General features: G+C 38.1%; 1 long non-coding RNA gene across 2 annotated transcripts in view; it reads left to right on the plus strand.

Annotated features, from left to right (window-relative positions):
* Nucleotides 1–18,636, plus strand: part of LOC110017124 (uncharacterized) — a 41,316-nt gene that overhangs the window by 13,648 nt on the left and 9,032 nt on the right. For both annotated transcript variants that reach the window (XR_013650956.1, XR_002292434.2), the window contains exon 2: nucleotides 4,975–5,128. This is a non-coding gene — a long non-coding RNA (uncharacterized LOC110017124). The remainder of the gene's footprint in view (nucleotides 1–4,974; nucleotides 5,129–18,636) is intronic.

The raw sequence follows: 18,636 nt of genomic DNA on the forward strand, positions 1-18,636 counted from the left end.
AAATTAAGTAAGTTATGGTCTATTTTGAGTTAGCCGATCATTTTCCACAAGTAGGAGCTGTTAGGTCATTGTCCTGTTTTCTACAGTTAAGATGCTGATTTTTGGTGTAGAAGGCAAACATGCATTTTACAGCTATTTATATGGAAATTATAATTATGGGGAGGTGATTGTCTCAACGTGAACTGCTGCTTTTCTCAGAATGGTTGCACAAATGCTTTATATATATGGTTTTAGAGATCCAGAAATTTTTGATAAACTGTCTTCATTTAAAGACCAGCTCCAATGAAAATGGAATAGGTGTTTATTTTAACAGGTTCTTGTGGCATTTCTCTCATGATGGAGTGCATGGATAAAGAAAATTAAGCTTGAAATTGCATTTATTCGTATTTCTTTATTCAAGTCATTGTGAATCAGGAAAAGCTTGTAGTTGTGACGTAGACAGACAAATGGATCCATGGACGCCTTTATTTTCTTCGTCTGATCTGGCATTTGGATCAAAACTACGGCTTGATGGCTCCAATATTGCTCAGCATGCTTGCTGCATTGCTAATGTTAGGTTGGGGGGGGGGTTGAGGGGCTGTAAGATTGAGGGAGAGCACGTAAAAAAAAGGAATGATGGGAAGTGTTGGCAGGCTTACAGCGCACCAGTATCCATGTAAGATTATAGTATATGCTACAGGGAAAGAAGCATCTGAAATGATAAAGACTTTTATGAAACTATTTAGAAAAAACAAAACAGGGTTTCTGGGTTTTAGTAGAAACACTAAAATCCTGCTCTCTATGCCCTAAAACAAGACAATTACTCATAAGAGCATGGTAATGTGCAGACACCAAATTTAGTTGTAAATGCTTGCTAATTTAACCATCAGGACATGGTTTGCCAACTTCTCTGTACAAATACACAGCTGCGGCTCTCTGTAATAAAGTGAGTAGCTGTAATTTCCTCCCCTTTTCTAACATCATATTTAAAGGTCAGCATTTGGGCTTGCTCCTGGAATGCTTTAGCAATAACGCGTCTGTTAAGATTGAATTTGAAAGTGTTTGACCAGTAAAAATATCAGTCAGTGAAACAATATTTCAATGTTGCTGTAAGTATTTGCCTCCAAAACCCCCAAATGTCTTTTAGCTTTCCTTGTGGTATGAACAGTGTTTTTTCTTTCAGTCGGCTTTTGACACTCCTGTCGACCTCTTGGGACTTTAATATCATTGTGAATGATTGATAAAAAATCTCTTTGCCACTTTAGTTCACTATCACTTCTGATTCTCAGCCCTCCGTGTGATCTCTCCGTCCCGTCCTCCTTTGTCTCGCTTGTCGCACCGCCGTGTCACTGGGCACACCTGCTTCATCCAGCTGTCAATTACAGCACCGAATTAGAGACTGGCACACATTAGGGGGACGGCTCATGCAGTGGCCCACGCTGATAATGAGTTTCCCCAGTCATTGATCAAAGTCACAACCAGCCCAAACCAGAATTTACCAATTAATATTAATTTATTTGGTCCTTTTTATTTTTTATTTTTAAAGCAATACATTGTGGATTATCTGCCTGAAGTTACTTGTTTATCTGTACAAGTGAGTGTCTGACGTAGATTAAAGGAAGCAAGTGAAGCAGTTTTTCAAACAATGAGTCGACATTATGGCATTATGGAGAAAAGTGCGGCGCTTCTTCTTACGAGTTGCTCTCGGTTCTTATTGGAAAAATAACAAACCTATGAGCTTTTTTATGTATGAAAGAAAATCCCATATAAGTCGCTCTGAGTTTCTCCAATGGCCAAACTACACAAAAAAAAAAACGGAGCTCAGTTTAAAAAGTTCATTGCTTTAAAAGCTATTTCTTATATATTTATAAATTTTCAATCTTACATCAAAAAGCAGTTTTCTGGTATAGCAGCCATAGACAGAGGGCTCTGTGACAACACAATGCAACTCAAAGAGTCAGTTTGCTTTTCTATATTAGGTTTTCTGGCTTTCGATTATCATAAGGAAAATTCTTTCAATTTAAGAATCATCCAGTCAGCAGGTATTCTGCAATATCCACAGACATTTAAAGGGAAAATGTTTAATGCTGTCTACTCAACAACTTTGGATATTTTGCAGACGTGTAAGATGAGGCTTTCATTTATGTGTCAGTCCTAAGCAAGTTAACGGTCGAAGCTCATCTGAGTCAGTCATTGGGATCTTATCTGGCCAAAAGGTCTTCCATTTTTCATTAGGCTCCATAAGTTACTGAACAGAATTGAATCTTGCCGTTTTGCTCTGAAGAGGATAAAGATAGTCCATGGATGATGTTTTTGCTGTAGAAAACCGACGAAAACCGCCACAAAAAAAAGAATAATAGAGATTAAAATAGAACTAATAGAGCATAATAAACACTAATTTATAATGAACATTTGTTTATTTTTAACCTTTTACCATGTACTGTACATTTATGTCTATAGATGTATAATTATGGCCCCCAGCAGTCCTGGACTACAAGGACCATATTGTTTTCACAATTCTTACTTGTTACTGGACATGTCCGAGCAACCCCTCTCCCCCACTTTCACATAATGAATAAACCTAGTACTTGGTGAATTGGATTTTGAACATAATGAACGACCCCCCGCCCCCCCGCAATAATAAATAAATAGAGAAATGATGACATCACAGCAGGAGAAACTGTCAAAAAAAAAAAAGAATGGGGCCAAAAATAAATTAAGTAACTAAACCAAGACACACGTCACGGATAGCCATAGGAAGTTTAAAATCATAAAGGGATGACCCCAACGCCTAGATTTTGGTGGACATTTTGTGGCAAAGTGTGAAGTTTTCAAAACTTCAAATTCTCACACAATACTGGAAAACAAAACTTTACAAATGTCACACAGATGCTGCTAATTCTACAACCACAAATGAAGTTTTGTTGACCTTTGACCTCAGGAAGAGGGCACTATCTTGAGTATTCAAAAAAAAAGAAAAAAAAGAAATCCCCTTTAATGACCAATGGAAATTTAAACTCCTTACACTTAAAACTCGCCCAGCATCATTGGAAAGTTAATTTGGAAAAAAGTTTGTAGATTTTTAACTGCGTTAGTTTCCAAAATGCAAATGTTGCTTGCACCTTCATTGTCAGAACGTTTTGAAAATGTAATACATGAATCGTTGGCTCAAGCTAAGCGAAACTATTTGACAAACAAAATATACATTTATTAGGAATGTGGGCGGGGTTAACCAAAAATTCAGAATTTTAGTTTTGCTGATTCTTCTAACAATTACATAGACTTGGTCGTGGTCCCTAGGTGACCAAAATATAAAACAGTTGCTATGGAGATAAAACTAACAAAAAAGACATTATTTCAATAATGTTTTTTTTTTCTTTTCTTAATCTGACCAGGATGGCAGAGGCAGAAGGGGAGAGTGAGGGCGTGTAGCAGCCGCTCAGCTAGTGAGGGTGGGTTAAAGGTGGTGGTGGTGGTGGGGGGTGGGGGGTCAGGCGGGTAGAAGCTGCAGGCCATTCAATGCCCCTCGCAACTTTGTAGGTTTTTGTTTCTTCTTATTTTTAGTTCTTCTGTTTTTTCCAGGACTGCCTGTCCCATTCATTAGGTTCTGCCTAAATATGTAACTACAACTCAAATGCAGTCCAAATTTTAAAATAAAATTTATTTGTATAAAAGTGATTCAGTTTTGTCAAACATGGAGACGGAAAACAGATTGCTGGAAGGATTTATTATAGATCTCTGCTGAGATAAGAGAGCGGAGAGGGGATGGAAGGCCAGTGCATTGGGGAATGCCCTTCAGCATTATTTTATAATCATTCCGTTTATTCTACCCAGAGATATGACTTTGATTCATAATAATATTGAACAGAAGCGCGCTCATGTCTGTTATGTTCTGTCAGTCAAGTATTTGTAGAACAGAAACACATTTGCCAACGAAACAACTTCATTTACCTTTCCCCTAAGGATTTTTTTTTTTACCTCTTATGTCTTTGAATTCTCCAACTTCTGCAGCTGCTGTCGTGGATCATTTAATAGAGCTTTGATCCGAGAAGGAATGCATGCACATCTACTTTCATCATACGAGTGTCAAGTCTTGAGTTGTGGGGCTCTCTGGCAAATATTAAAGGAATTGTACTCCTTGTTTTTTCTTCTTTCTTTTTTTAAGATGTAAAAGGCGCTGAAGCAGGAGGATGGTTGTTGGTGGGAGGGGTCGAGGGACAATGAGTAAAGAACAAGCTTAGCATGGCTACACTAGTAGACACCGTTTTAGAAGCCTTGCGGCTCATGTTCCTGTGACTGACAGCCTGCAGAAGATGGAAATCTCCTGGTCACACTTTCCTGTCCTGTTCTGCCTGCAGGTGAAGTTCTAGTACAGGGAATGAGAATGTTTCCGCCACTTTATTATTCTTTTCTTTTCTAAAGCTCATCGGTTACTGACATCAACTCCTGACCCAAAAAGTTCCCAATAATTAGGCAAAATCAGAAATCAAGAGCATGAATCAACAGCCTATTTAGATTGGGATATAGATTTACTAAAACATAAACCATTAGTTGTTTTGACATGTAAAAAGCCATTAGGAGAAAGTTTAATAACTTTAAAAGAAGACAGAGTTGCATATCAGAGCAGTGAGACAAACTAAGACTAACTAATTTGACTGTCAACATTTTCAGTAGGATAAAGTCAATCCATTTTTCATGAAAACAAATTCATGAAACTCAAAATCAAGCCAAAAATTGAACCTCGAGAAACAACACGTGTATATAGGGCAGGTTTGTGTGAACCATAAATATTGAAAAACAATGCGGTGTCACAACAAGTGTGTGTGCACACATGCATGTGTTTGTGTGAGGGTGAGTGTTTTATACATGCATGAATCACAGTATGTGATGGTTATAGCATGCTTTTTGCAAACGCACTTCTTGCATGTGTGGCAAGAGGTGCTGGTTTTTCTGTCCTTGTTTGAGACTTGCTCTTCTTTCTCTTGCCCCCCCTAGAATCTTCTAAACTTCTCTGTCATCATCTGTGACATTTGGGTCCTCCTCATCAGATGTGCGGTCCTCTTGAAGGTCACATTGAGTCTCGTACTGATCCTCAGAGACTTCCCCTTCAGCTTCACTTTCCTCCATCTCTTCAGGATCATGACCGAAGGTATGATCCACCATCTCAGAAACAGACCTATTTCTCATATTGACAATCCAACAGAATAGAACTGATATCTTACCCCAACCCTTCTTGTATATGCCAATGTTAATTTTTTATTCAAAATGTATCAACATATGGTGGAAGGAATGTTTGAGTTCATGTGGGTTAAGGAGGCCCTTTGAGTAAGTGTGTGCTTGTATTGATATTCTACAAAAATGATTCAGTTCACATGAGACTAGGATGATGAAGAGCTTCTGTGTTTTAAGTGATGCACATAGCAACCAGTATTCTTTGCTGGGTCAAGTTTGACCCACAACGTCACAAATGTCACTTTTTTTTTATTTTGACAACTTTGGAATTTCCATATATTGTGAAAATTATTTTTGTTTAGCATTTAGAATTGTTGTGTTTGAAGAATAGATGAAGCCTTGATTCAGTACAAAAAAGCAAAAAAGCAAATGGTACTTTTATTACACGTCAACTTGAAAACGGGTCCATTTTACCCGAACACACGGGTTCAGACATACCTGTGCTCCCTTGGAAGAGGCAGTCCCTCCTGTCTGCAACCCTCCATGGGCGCGGACAACTCAAACGACTCAACGCCTCATACACTAAGGCGTAACCTGTGCACAAAGGTCCCCAGCCAAACGTTAAATTTTTATAACATTCATGCGCAGTTTTTCCTCTTTGTCTTGTCTCCACCTCCCTTAAGCTGTTATCATAGTTAATCTTTGTAGTTTTTTTTTTGGTAAATATAGTAAAATGTCACATTATGAAATTTGAAACATGGGACTACAAGCCAGCCAAGATGGCAATCTTGTACTGAAGACAAGGTAATGAATTTATTTCAGTCCATGGCTTAGCAGCAAGAAGTAGTTTGAATAATGAGCAGAGGAACCAGGGATAATGGAAATCTAAATGATTGAAGTGCGTATTTGCACGGATGGGACGGAGATTGGTGTTGAGTTGAAGAGGCATCCTGGACACAATACTACCAAAAGATGTTGTGCTCTAGTTTGTATGGAGCAGCTATTTGGTCTATTCTGGGAAAGAAATATGGACTTTGACTGAATAAACTGAATGTCTAGTACATTACATTTCCCTTTTTTTTTTTTTTTGCAGGAGCTTTAATGTAGAGAAATGGCAAACATAAAGTATGCTGACAGCTAATTCACCGTGATGTGCTAAATTTCTCTTATTTGTGCCGACGTGAAAGAAAAAAATGAGGAAGATTGCAATACGAGGAGCATGTATCGCAATGAAAAAAAAAAAAAAAGAATAGCATAGTTTAATCAAAATCTTTCCAAAATTAATGAGCCCACAAAACACATCATTCTTGATGATGAAGAGAAATGCTGTTTGTACAAGAACTGGGATTGTTACAGACTATTAACCTGAAGAAAGCACAATAAATACAAAACAATAAAGCTGCCCGGTCTTGTCAGTCTTCAGTCGACTAACCCTTTAAACATCCAGAACATTATTGATTCATATTTTTAAAAGTATAAACAATAAACCAACTTGTGTCTCATACTCTAGAAAACCGACCAAGCCAAAAACTTATAATGGTTTTTCATAGAGCTGAATTTAGCCGTTGGAACAGAGTTAAATTTAGACCCATAATATATTTTTTGTAAGAACTGTTATTTGACATCTGTAGTTTGTGCAACTAAAGGTCAAAAAAGGTTGAAATACATTAAATACAATGTCTAACATTTAGAAGAATTGTAAACGAATTTTGTTTTTTTCAATATCATACTTGGTGGTTGCTAGGAAAGATTTACTATAGCTTATTCTACACTCATGAAAAGCACAAGGTGCTTATTTGCACGTTCAAATAAATGATTTTTTTTTTTTAAATTTACCCATTGGAAACCTTTTACTCCCAAAAAAGCCCATACTTTTGAGTTTTCTCTTACTTTTTCAAGCATATACTGTAAAATCAAAGTGGCCAGACGTTTAGTGCCTGACTAGGAAAAAACAGAATATTTTTGATTTCTTGTTAATTTTGCTTCAAAGTGCAATTTATCACTCAGGGTCCTGGATATTATAACCTAGTGATAAACAATGAGTTATGGCTTCAGTAATTATAGCGTTTTAGTGCCACTTCTAAAACAAAAAATGACCTCATCCTGCTTAAGTTTTCTTGCTGCTGCCGCTGTGATGTATGCATGGCCCTGCGCACGCATTTTCACATACATTAAGGTGGACTCTGTGCGCACACATGTACCGTTTACACTGTGACTTGATATTTCCATAATGGAGGGACTCATTGCAAAGGAGAAAAAAAAGGGCAGAGAGCCAGCGCCTTCTGTCAAACTGTTTAACTGTGTCAGCACATACGAAGTACTTTCTCTTCACTGTGCATTGAAATTTATGGCCATTGATGACTGATTGCATTCCTCCTCATCGTGCTACTCTCAGCCTTTTGAAAGCAACCCAGCAGCATAATAATTTTTCCAAAGTCATCATTTCAAGTGCAGTGATTTACCAAAGAAATAAAACTCGGATGATTTTGTAGTTTTTCCATCAGTGCCAGTAATAAAGAAGTCCCAATGTTAGATTTTTTTTTTTTTTTTTTTTTAGGTTTCTGTATTCATGGACCAGGTATAGAGGTACCGACACTATGATCATCAAACCTGTATGGTCTTAGATTAAAGGTTCAATTGCTTGGAAATCTATAAGAACAATCAAATTTTTCAAAGTGTCCTTGACAAAATCCTTCTGCAGCATGAATTTAAAGTAGTGATCTAAACTGTCGACGTGATAAAAGATCCAGAACTTGGTTTGTCCACCTTGTGCATGTTTTTATTCCCATTTCTAACTGAAGGACATTTGAGCAGAGATAGACAAAGAGCTTAATGAAAACAAATTGATTAACCTGTCATGTTTCAGACAGGTATCCATTAGGCTCTTTAATCAGAGTCTATATGGCATGAAATTGACATTTCAGCCCACAATAATGCCTCCTGCGAAGCACTGAACTCTACGGATTCTGCCCCACAGCATATGTCAGCGCACTTGCAGCTCCTACCACCTGCACTTTATTCCGCCATAATTCACGCATCACAGCCTCTTAAAAACTGTTTTCCAAGTTTGCTTAAATTATAAAAATTACTCATCTTTTTTTCAGGAACACGCACAAATACACATATTCTAGGTATCAGGAGGATGCTCCACAGTGATTGTCAAACTTGGAGGCTGTCATTAGTTATGATTAAATCATCACATCTTTCAGATCTTTTACCTTTAGATTATTGTTCCAGTTTATGTGAACACTAATCAATATTTCCACCAAGTTTTACGTGACTTGAAGGGATGGTTTAAAGACTCAGACATTTTACAGTTTATGGCATTGTTGTGCTTTGCAAAGGTTTTTATCAAAGTGTGTCACACTCAATTAAGTTGTGATATAAGTGTCATCACAGTGTCATAACACTCTGTGAAAGCAAATCAAGATGTGCAATTATTGAAAGAGGAATGTAGTTACCCATCTGTCCTCGTGCTACATCTGTCTATAAATTCCACCTAAATCTAATTGTGTAGGACTTGTTCACAATAAAGGTTGTCTGAGAGCACTACAAAAAAAAAAACAACACACAAAAACTCACCATTGGGTAATTATTATTCCTGTAGATGCAATTCAGTTTAGGTCATCCATCCATCATCTCAAAGTCATTGTAGTATCTGTCAAGAGGTTTATTAGCACTTGCAACGAGTGAACAGAGTGGAGACAGAAGGACACAAAACACTGGAACATCTGATAGAAGACAAGAACCGTACAGAGGAATGGTCTTTAGCTCAAGTGTTTCCAATCTTTCATCTACTGTAACTCTTTAACCATTGATGCAACTAATGTCATTCCAGCAAATTCTGAAGTGGAGAAAAGCAGCCTTGCTCTGATATGCAGCTCTTTACGGTTGTGAAGTGGTGCATACTGGTGCAAAGCTGAAAAGCTGCTGTTTTCCACTTCAGAATCTGCTGATTCACGTTGATTGCATTAGGAAAGAGTTACGTCAAAGAGCATGCATAATTTGTGTGTAGGTGCCAACATCACCAGTGTTAAATGACTAAAAATAAACTTTACATCTATGGTGGTTCTCTTATTTTTAGAAAGTTTAGAAAGTCCCACTCTAATAAAAAAAAAATGCATGGAGTATTAAGATTAGAACTGTATTTTTGAGTATTTCTTTATCCAAATCATGCTGAAGGAGCAGATTAATAATTGCCTTGTAGTTGTTACGTGAAAAGTACAATTGCCATGGCAACAAGCTCTCTGCTCAGCACCAACCCGATAAATCTGCTTGCAGACAAATAGATTCATGTACGTCTTGTTTTTCCTCGCTTGAGCTGGAATCTGGCTCAAAACTGTACGACTGAATAGGTCCAGTACTGCCCACCATTTTTGTTAAACTGCTTGTGTTAGTTTAGGGGTGTGAGGGGCTGTAAGCTAGCAGGAGTATAAACAAAGGGATCATGGGATCAAAAGATGATTGGAGTGGGTCTTTAACAAAGTATACAACACTCAAGTGATGGTGATCATGCAAAAGCCATCATGATTCCTAACAAACTCTTTGACTCTTCAAATTAAACAATCTGTAAACATATCTTTAGGCTTTTTGACCTTTTTAAACTACCATGTTTGTTTCTGTTTTTACTTTCTTGCTGAATAATGTTTTAAACCGTCACTGTAAACTTGCCAAATTTTTCACCTTCAGACCAATGCAGCGTTACTTCATGTAATATAAATTACTCTTATCCAAAAAAAAAAACGACAAAAAAAAAAAAAACAATTAACTAACCGTCAGAAGCCAGAATAGAGGCTGTGTGGCTGTTCGTTCAGTACTTTTCCTCTCTCCTCTTTCACTTATCTTCTCTGTTGCGTCTGTGTCCTTAAGTCACAGGGAAGGGAGAGAGTGAGAGCACAGTTGTTTTGATGTAGGATTTGATAGATTTGTTTGCTGCTGCATTCATTTGCTCTGTATCAGGGAACTGACGGGCCGTAAAATGAAAATTTGCCTTAGATTTTCAGCATGACTGTTTGGGGGCAGATGTGAAGGAACTCCCCATGCATTCCAGACATGTAGTTTTCTCTATTTTGGAATTTAAGGATTTTATAGTTTTTGCAATTAATGATTATATGATTCTTGATGAGAAGATTTTTTTTTTTTTTGCATTTAATTCTTTTAAATAATTGTATAACCCCAAAATCCTTGACGTTACCGGTGGGGTAGGATTGCAGCACATTTACATTTATAACCCATTTTCTCTGATTTTTCTGCTCTTGTAAAGCAGCCTCGTGATTAAAAAGTGACAGTTATGGATAGAGTCCTGCTTTTCAGGTAATTAGATTAAATTAAAATGCATGTTGTCATCTTGTGATGTCCACAGTCCTTAATTAGAATAAATGTGATGCAAACAACAGGACATATTTTTTTGTTGGCAAAAAAGTTAAAGGGGAGAAAGTTAAACCAGTCACCTTTTGTGAGTCTAACTGTGAAACCAGTTGCAGGAGTGTCTTTGTGTACTTCTTAGTGTATTGTTGTGATGCTGGAGCACACACAAGCTCAGCCCAGAATATTTGTTGTTGGGGAAACAATTCCCAACAGACAGAACACTTTTGTTGTTTGTCGTAGGGCAGCGGTAATGGCCTTGGTCATGAGCAGTCACCAAGGTGCTTCCTGTTTGCTCATGTGGAGTTTATGCGTGAATCGAAACCAAAGTAGGTCTTGTCACACCAAAAGGAAGGTGCTTGTGGAGAGCACGACACCCCATTGCTCTTTCCACCCAGTTGCCCTGCCGGTGTCACCAAGCACATTGGATGATGGAGTACTCTCATTCCGATTTGAGAGAGCGCTGAAGGTGAGAGTCAGCCAGAGACTCACTTCTTTAATCCCAGTCGGCCTCTGCCATCTTGTTCAGCAAGATAAATTGACTTTTGACATAAAGTCGCATCATACACTTTCCAAGCGTTGGTAAACAAACTCCTGTATGCTTACAATTTAACATTTCTGTATGCAGAGAAGAAAGGGCTCCTTTAAGTGTCAAAGGGCCCGTATCATGCTTTTCTTAATTATTTCAAAGTAAGCTATATCCATTCATATGATAATATATTACCTTTGGCACAGTAAAGAACGATTTTTTAAAATTAAATTATATTTTCACAGCTCATTTTCTTACCCGGAAGTAAGATGCCTCGATCTCTGAGGCACCGCCTTTCACTGCTTGTGGATGCCGCCCATTTCATGACATCAACCTAGAGTCGGCCTTGGCACAATATGCACATCAGTATGGATATGCGGATTGTAAAAGGAAAAAGCATTTCGCTGATCACCGCTAGCTCTGTACAGAAAGTGGGTATGTGTGTTGGCCTGGGGGCGGTGCTGGCAGCACAGACTTCTCCTGGAAGGGGCGGTTCCTCACTTTGTGATATCACAATGTGAGAATCCGCAAATTTTTATGGATTAGCAGTAGGGTTGGGTACCGAGCCCTGGTATTGAACAAGCCCCGGGGCCACATTCTTTAAGACCGCAGTATCGTTGAGATCTGACCTCAACGGTTCTGCTATCGGTACTGGAGAAGTCGCTTTTTATGTGTCCCACAAGATATAAACTTTATCTGCCATATGTAACTCTACAAGTCCCCCTAGAATACACCCACCCATTTCCGCGTAAAATGAATTAAATTTGCGTCAGGGTGCCCCTACTATCCTGTCACCTTGCTGCTACGATGACCATGTGATGCGTGATGCGCTTAGACTTTCAGACCCGCAACAAACTAACAGCTGCTTCCTAATAAAAAATAGTTGTCAAAATTAATATAATTTATTGGGTTTACTGGATTTAAAGAAAAAATAAATAAATGGAAAGGAGTCTGCATCAAAGTGAATTTGTTTCCATCATCTCACTCATCTTCACTCTGGTGTTTGACAGATAGAAAAGTCTGTTCAAGGTTGTGGAAAATGGACAAAAGATCATAGGAAACATCACTTTTGTAAAGAATCCAAAAATATGGCAAAATAAACTATCACGATATATCGGCAAAAATATTTTTTCTAACACACCTAGTGTTGCAGCTCCCTGTGCTTTCATTTTGGTGGGAAACTGATCCAAATGGCTCTTTGAGAAGTGCAGGTTGCCGACCCCTGGTCTAGCACATCCACGTGCATTCCAGGTTTGTATTGGAACATTATCATGTATAAAGGTAAAATGTTTTGATAAAAAAACAATGCTGTTGCATAATGAGGAAATAAGACATTTTATATTCTCGATTTGTTATTTATTTATTTGTCTATTTTTCGTCCTCAAAAAGTATCGATAAGGGTAACGTTAAAATACCGGATCGAAAAGCAGTATTAATAAGAGTAGTAGTGCCGTTAAAACCTTAACAATACCCAAGCAAGCAAGGGCTACCGCTCAGAGCGCAGGATTTTAGAGGAACTTTTAGAAATGTATTTTGTAAGGAATAAACATTATAATACACATAAAAGCTCAAAGTGGATTTTGCATGATATAGGCCCTTTAAAGTGCCTCAAGTTTGAAAATCAAATGACAGTTTTAGTATGTTGAAATTTCGTGTTATAGCACAAAAAAGCACCAAAAACAAAATCTATGTATATTTGCATTTTCATAGCCTTGCTTCTTCCTCTTGGGCTCCCACGATGGCTGACAAGATTACCTTTTTGAAGACCCACTCTGACCATTGGTATAGAGCAACCATGTCCCCTTTCCCCTCTCTTTTGCTGAGAGCTCTCTGTTTAGGCATAGCAGGGAGGTTGCAGCCCTCCCAGCTCTTTTTTTAAAACTGCATTTTTTTCATCTGCTCCTGATTCACAAAAAATGCAATTTTAAGCTTATTTTTCTTTTTATGAACGTACTCCATCATGAGAAAAATCCTACAGGAAAGTGTTTAAAACACCTTTTTCATCTGATTGGGTCTAAATTATGAACTTTAAATTTTGAGTATGTTTTTGAGTTGCTGAAAATTTATATTTTTGATGTGATCTGCAACCATCCCTTTGTCACACTCATAATTGTTGGTGCGTATCCCAAACCTCCAGATGTGTCTCGGACATTCAAACCATAGGGGGCAATTAGAGAGGATGTGGAACACCTGGGTCCAGCACAGAGGCAGGAGCAGGAGGACCCGAAGTGACATTTCCAGCAGCAGTCTTGGTCGATTCCGTCGTTTTGGTTTCTCATTTTTTTTAAACTCCACAAAATTTTGCAAATTTAAACTATATTTTCTGCCTTTAACCTTTTGGTTTTTTTTATCATATAATTTTGAAGCTCCGAATTAAAAGCATAAAACTGTGCCAGGTTCCATTTTAAAAAAAGGAGCTGTTTTAATACTCTCAACCCTGTGGGCTTTGCATTACCACGGAAGACAGATCTGTTTAAAACTACAGTCAGCACTGCGTGCAGTTATTCCCACAGCGTATAAAAATGTGATTAAGTTAAAATAATAGCAATTAACTCTAGTGTAAAACAATTGTTTAATTAATGTTCTATCTCGCCAAAATGATGAAGTACTGAATTCGGCCTAGTTGGACACTTGAGGATATGCTTTTTTCTCTCACAGGGGGATTCTTAAGGCCCACGTTATTTCCCTGTAACAGATAATAAGTGGTCGTGCCTGTGCAGAATTCTTTTAAAAAGCTGAAAATGACAGTAATTTAAAAATCAGGAAGCCATTTTGCAGTTATCGCATAAATTTGGAACATTTGTCACACAAAAATGACTGATCTATTGCTGACAACCTCTAAAGTGAACTGCCAACATCTGCCACCACAGAATTTGAACCGCTCGGTGGTACCACTGATCGTGGTCACACACATCTACCAGATATCTATTTATCCATCTTTTGTGTCTATTCCTATCCTTCGTGAAGTCTTCCCTCCTGCTCGCAGCACAAATGGATTTTCATGCATCATCAGAGAAGGGTGTATTGGAGTTGATGGAGTGAGGAGGACAATACAGATTTCAGCTACACAATTCCTATTCCATGCCTTTCTGCCTCTTCCCTCCTTCTGTCAGCGCACACCCTTTCTATGACCCTTCTTGCTTTGAGAATTCACTTTCTTTACAGGCCAAACCCACAGTTTTAAGGCAATTCTTTGTACATTTCCTGCTGAGATATAAAGGTTTTACATTTTCAGAGAAGTTCCAAAAATTGGATATTTGAATCTATCTAGATTCTTAAAGGCACACTCTAATGAAAATTGTGTTTTTGGTGTTTTTAACATGTTTTTGTGGCCCTTTTCTTATGTTGGAGTATGTAAGGGTAAAAGGCCTTTGAAGTGTGCATTATCACTTTTTAACGCACGCCGTGGAAGCCTGAACCGTCTGACGCAAAGCGTTAAAAAGTGATAATGCCCACTTCGAAGTCCATTAACCCGCTTATACAATGGTCACTTAGAAAAGCAATAAATAGTAACCAGTTTTTAGTCCCTAATTCTTGTTTTTTTTTTTTCAATTTGGATAGCTTTCCTCACAAAAAGTGGACTATTTGTTACGTGGTGCGGCATAACAAATAGTCTGAGTCGCGCCGCACCACCACTGCAGTCAAGATTCAGCGATATAAAGCGATATATATACTGATCGTCCCGATGGGTTGAATAAAGCATCAGTTCAGAGAGAAAGTTCACCTCTTACCGCTTTTTTTGGTCCAAATGATGAAGCAAAAGGTTGTTTTAAAGAAGCCGGCGCAGTGATACAAAACATTTAAGCTAGGTGACCTGAACTTCTTTTTTCATCGTGCGGTTATCCTGCGGTATATCACTTTTTATTGTACACCCAACAGCCAATCAGAATCGAGCAGTCACCCGGACCATCGGTGCTACAATCGGTGGGTCACAAGTTACCTGCTCTGCTCCATTCTGACGCATTAATCTGTAGACGATTAGGTCTATGTACGTCTTCCTTTTCTTCGTCCGAGCTGCATGGCCTCTGACTCAAAACAGGACGGCTGGATAGCTTCATACTGTTCTCCATTTTTGTTGCTCTGCAGATGTTTTCTTGGGGTTGTTGAGGGGGTGTAAGCTAACAGGAGAGGATGTAAACAGATGAATGATGGGAATTGGGGAAGCCTAACTCGCCGCAAACAGTTCTGCCCCCAATTAAAAGGACGGATTTCTAATGAACTCCTGGTGTTCTGCAGAAAGTATGACTTAGAAAACTGCACAGGATTTGTAATTTTAGCTAAAAATATCACAAGCATAACTAAAAGACCACTTGAAACACGTTAAAAATAGCTCAAAAGATGATCAGAGTGAGACTTTAAAACATAAACACATGTTTGTATTCATGTCTTTACTTTCTGAAGCATAAAGATGAGAAAAAACAAAAAAAGGATTATACAACTAAAATCCTATTAATTTTTAGTTCCAGTATATTGCATATTTTCCCGCTGAATTATTGATTTTAATTAGATTTTACTTTTAAATTTTAGCATCAAGTTGACCGTTACACATGGTGTGATGTCTAGCCACTTCCCTCCAGTGCCATCAGAAGGAATTGAAACTGATACTGTTCCCTTTATGGCAACTCAGCTCCCTATTTGATTGCTTATCTTTTTTATTAGCTTGGTGCTATTACTGGCCTGGCTTTTTGGCTTTCATTATCCCCCTTTATTCTGCAGTATTCTTTTGGAATCGTTATCAGACCCAACTTTTTCTTGTTGCGTTGCTTATGGTTGATTGATTTTGTGCGAAGCAGGTCTTTGGCCTCACCACGTGCGCAGAAGCTGGTCGACAAGGTTACTTATTCGTAGATGATAGGCATCTTTATTAGAAGACAGTGCTTTAAAACCTTAAGCATAAGCATTTATTTCCAGCGCAGCATCTTATGGCACAACATGCCCAAACCCATCCATCATGGGTCGCTTGACAACCCAGGATCAGCCCATTTGCCCTCTGTGAGCCTGAAGGACAGAGCCAAGCAAATATGAGAACGGCAGCGAGGGCTACTAGCCAGTGTGACCCCGGAGGTTCTGCACGAGGTCAAAGTTGTGTTAAAACATAAATTAAGTTGTTTCTTTGTTTTGTTTTTGTTTTAATTTTTCAAGCTAAATTCTCATTACGGATTCTACTGCAAGAAGCTCCTCATTTAGCCAGCGGCTCAAACTGGAGTCTTCATGCGTCTGTCAGTGTAATGAAGTTTTTGCCTGGTAGTGATTGTAAATGTCATTAATGTTTGCAGAAATGATGATACAGAGGACTCGCATTAAGGCAGTGTGAATGCTATTTGTTTTTTCCTTAAGACCTATCATTCTCCCACTGGGCATAATGGCACATGGCATCAACTCTGTAAGAACAGTAAATGTGTTTGATTTTCTTTTTTTTCTCCCACTTTTTAGACTTTTCAGAAGTATCATTTTATAGCCTGTGAATGATGTATTTATTCAAGTTTTCCTTTTCCTCCTCCTGTTGGAGCAAAACATGCACATAAAAAAAACAAAAAACTTTCATATGTGGCTCTGGTGTCTGAGATGGTTTTCCAGTGAATTATTCATGTTCAGACTTCAGCTCACCCTTTTACTATGACAGAATCCTCATAAATCTCCAACAAGTCTGAGTAAACTCCTTTGTTAAATGCTTTTAGCTAAATGAGTTATTAAATAACAGCTTCTAATCCAGTTAGATGATCTACAAGTGGGTATGCAGTTTTTTTTCGACACTTTTTAAGGGATTTCTCCCTGAGGGATATTTAGAAAAACCAATGGCTTTTAACCTTTGTGACCTAAAAGTGAATTACTGTAATTTAATATTTTAAAAATGAGGGCTATTCTAGGTCGGTTTAACATTTCTGCATTTAACAGGGCACTTCTCTTCATCTTTGTTGGCCATCTTAATGGGTTTTTTCCCAAAGCTTTAATTATTCATTGATATTAAAGTTTAAAGCCGCCGGCTCTTGGGTATGGAGTCATGTGCCTATGAAACAACAATTATTAACTTTAGATTATACCGGCTTAACTGCAAGAAGCTACTTTGTGTGTTTGCGTTCTTAAATTTGCGTGTGTGAGGGAAGGGGGGTGAGGGTGTGTGCAGGAATAGCATTACATTCTAAGAGTTACATTTAATGTTAAATAATGCATTTTTTTTTTGGGGGGGGGGGGGGGGGGGGCATAATAGTGCAGATGTGCAGCAGTAGTAAACTAAAAAAGCCCACGCCCCTTGCATTCCAGACAGGAAGTACCCACTGAATCCAATAGGCCAAAATCCCAGTAGGGCTTTACTGAGAGGTAAAAAGCTCTTATTGAGTCATTCTATTTGTTAGTAAAAACATTCTTGGCCTGATACCTTTTTTTTCATGTTCTTTTTTTTCACGTTTCTTTTTTCTTTATTGTGAGTTTTAAACTGACCAATCAGACGCCTCGACAAAATTGTGTTGAACATTTGAAACATTTGATTGACAGATTCTTCCGAGTCTGCTTTCAAGTTGTAGGGGAGTGGACTTCCTACAACCTCACTCTTGACTGACGAGAGTGGCTGCCACAGAAATTATGACGATGGCTCCAACACATCTGTCTCGCAAAAAAAATGGTGATAGACTTCACTTCATCTGGTTGGAGCCGGAAGTAAAAATTTTCCAAACTGTGGGTTCTTGGGCAGGACCCTTTGCGATGCTGCCTATCTGGGTTTCCCTGTGGCTTGAAAATACAGGGTTGTGTCAGGAGGGGCATCAAGCGTAAAAGCCTTTGGTCAAATCCCTTGTGCAACCTTTGAGGTGAACTAAAACGTTTTAAAAATTGAATAACAGCTATGCATGTTTTGAATTGGATTTTATTTAAAGATAGAGAATTGCAATAGTACATGTGAGTTAAAGGGTTTGGTCTTTAGCATCTAAGTTAGAATCCTAAATGTCTTCATTTCTCATCCGTATTTACCTTTGCTTTTGTTTACTGTTAGAATTTTCATGATTGCATCTTTTTCTTATGTTTTCTTTGCATCATTTTTGGATTTTGTTTTGGATACCCCATCTTTGCAATGCTTCATTTTGTTTTCCTTAATAAACTCAATTTCTGCCAGATCCATCTGCCTCCTGGCTGTAAGCCTGCATTTGGGTCCTTTTTACCTCACAGTTTTACTTTCCATTCCAAAATTCACCATGACAGTGTCTTTCTGCTTTAATTTAAGGTGGAAAATTAAGGCACAATGTGGCAATTTAACATCTAACTGAACATAATGCAGGGAACCTCTCAGGCGTTCGACACTTCTTTTATTTTCCTGTAGATTACATTGCTAATTTAGAATTACTCCCACACATAAAAGCTCAGTCAACACTTTTGTAATCCTTTCAGCCGTCTTTCTGCCTCTTATTTTTTTGCATGTTTATGCAACATCTGTTTATCCAACCATCACTTAAAGTTGTGATTTATTTTTTTAGCAACCTGTCTTCCTCTGATCAGTTTGTTTAAAACACTCAAACATTTGTACTTCGTCACTTTTACCTTGCGTTCTAATGATGGTGTGTTGCAGCCAGTTTGCTTTTACTGCTTTAAGTGATTAAAATGAA

The sequence above is a fragment of the Oryzias latipes genome, chromosome 18 (genome assembly GCF_053564925.1).
Source record: "Oryzias latipes strain Hd-rR chromosome 18, Olatipes_Hd-rR_3.1".
NCBI classification, from domain to species: domain Eukaryota; kingdom Metazoa; phylum Chordata; class Actinopteri; order Beloniformes; family Adrianichthyidae; genus Oryzias; species Oryzias latipes.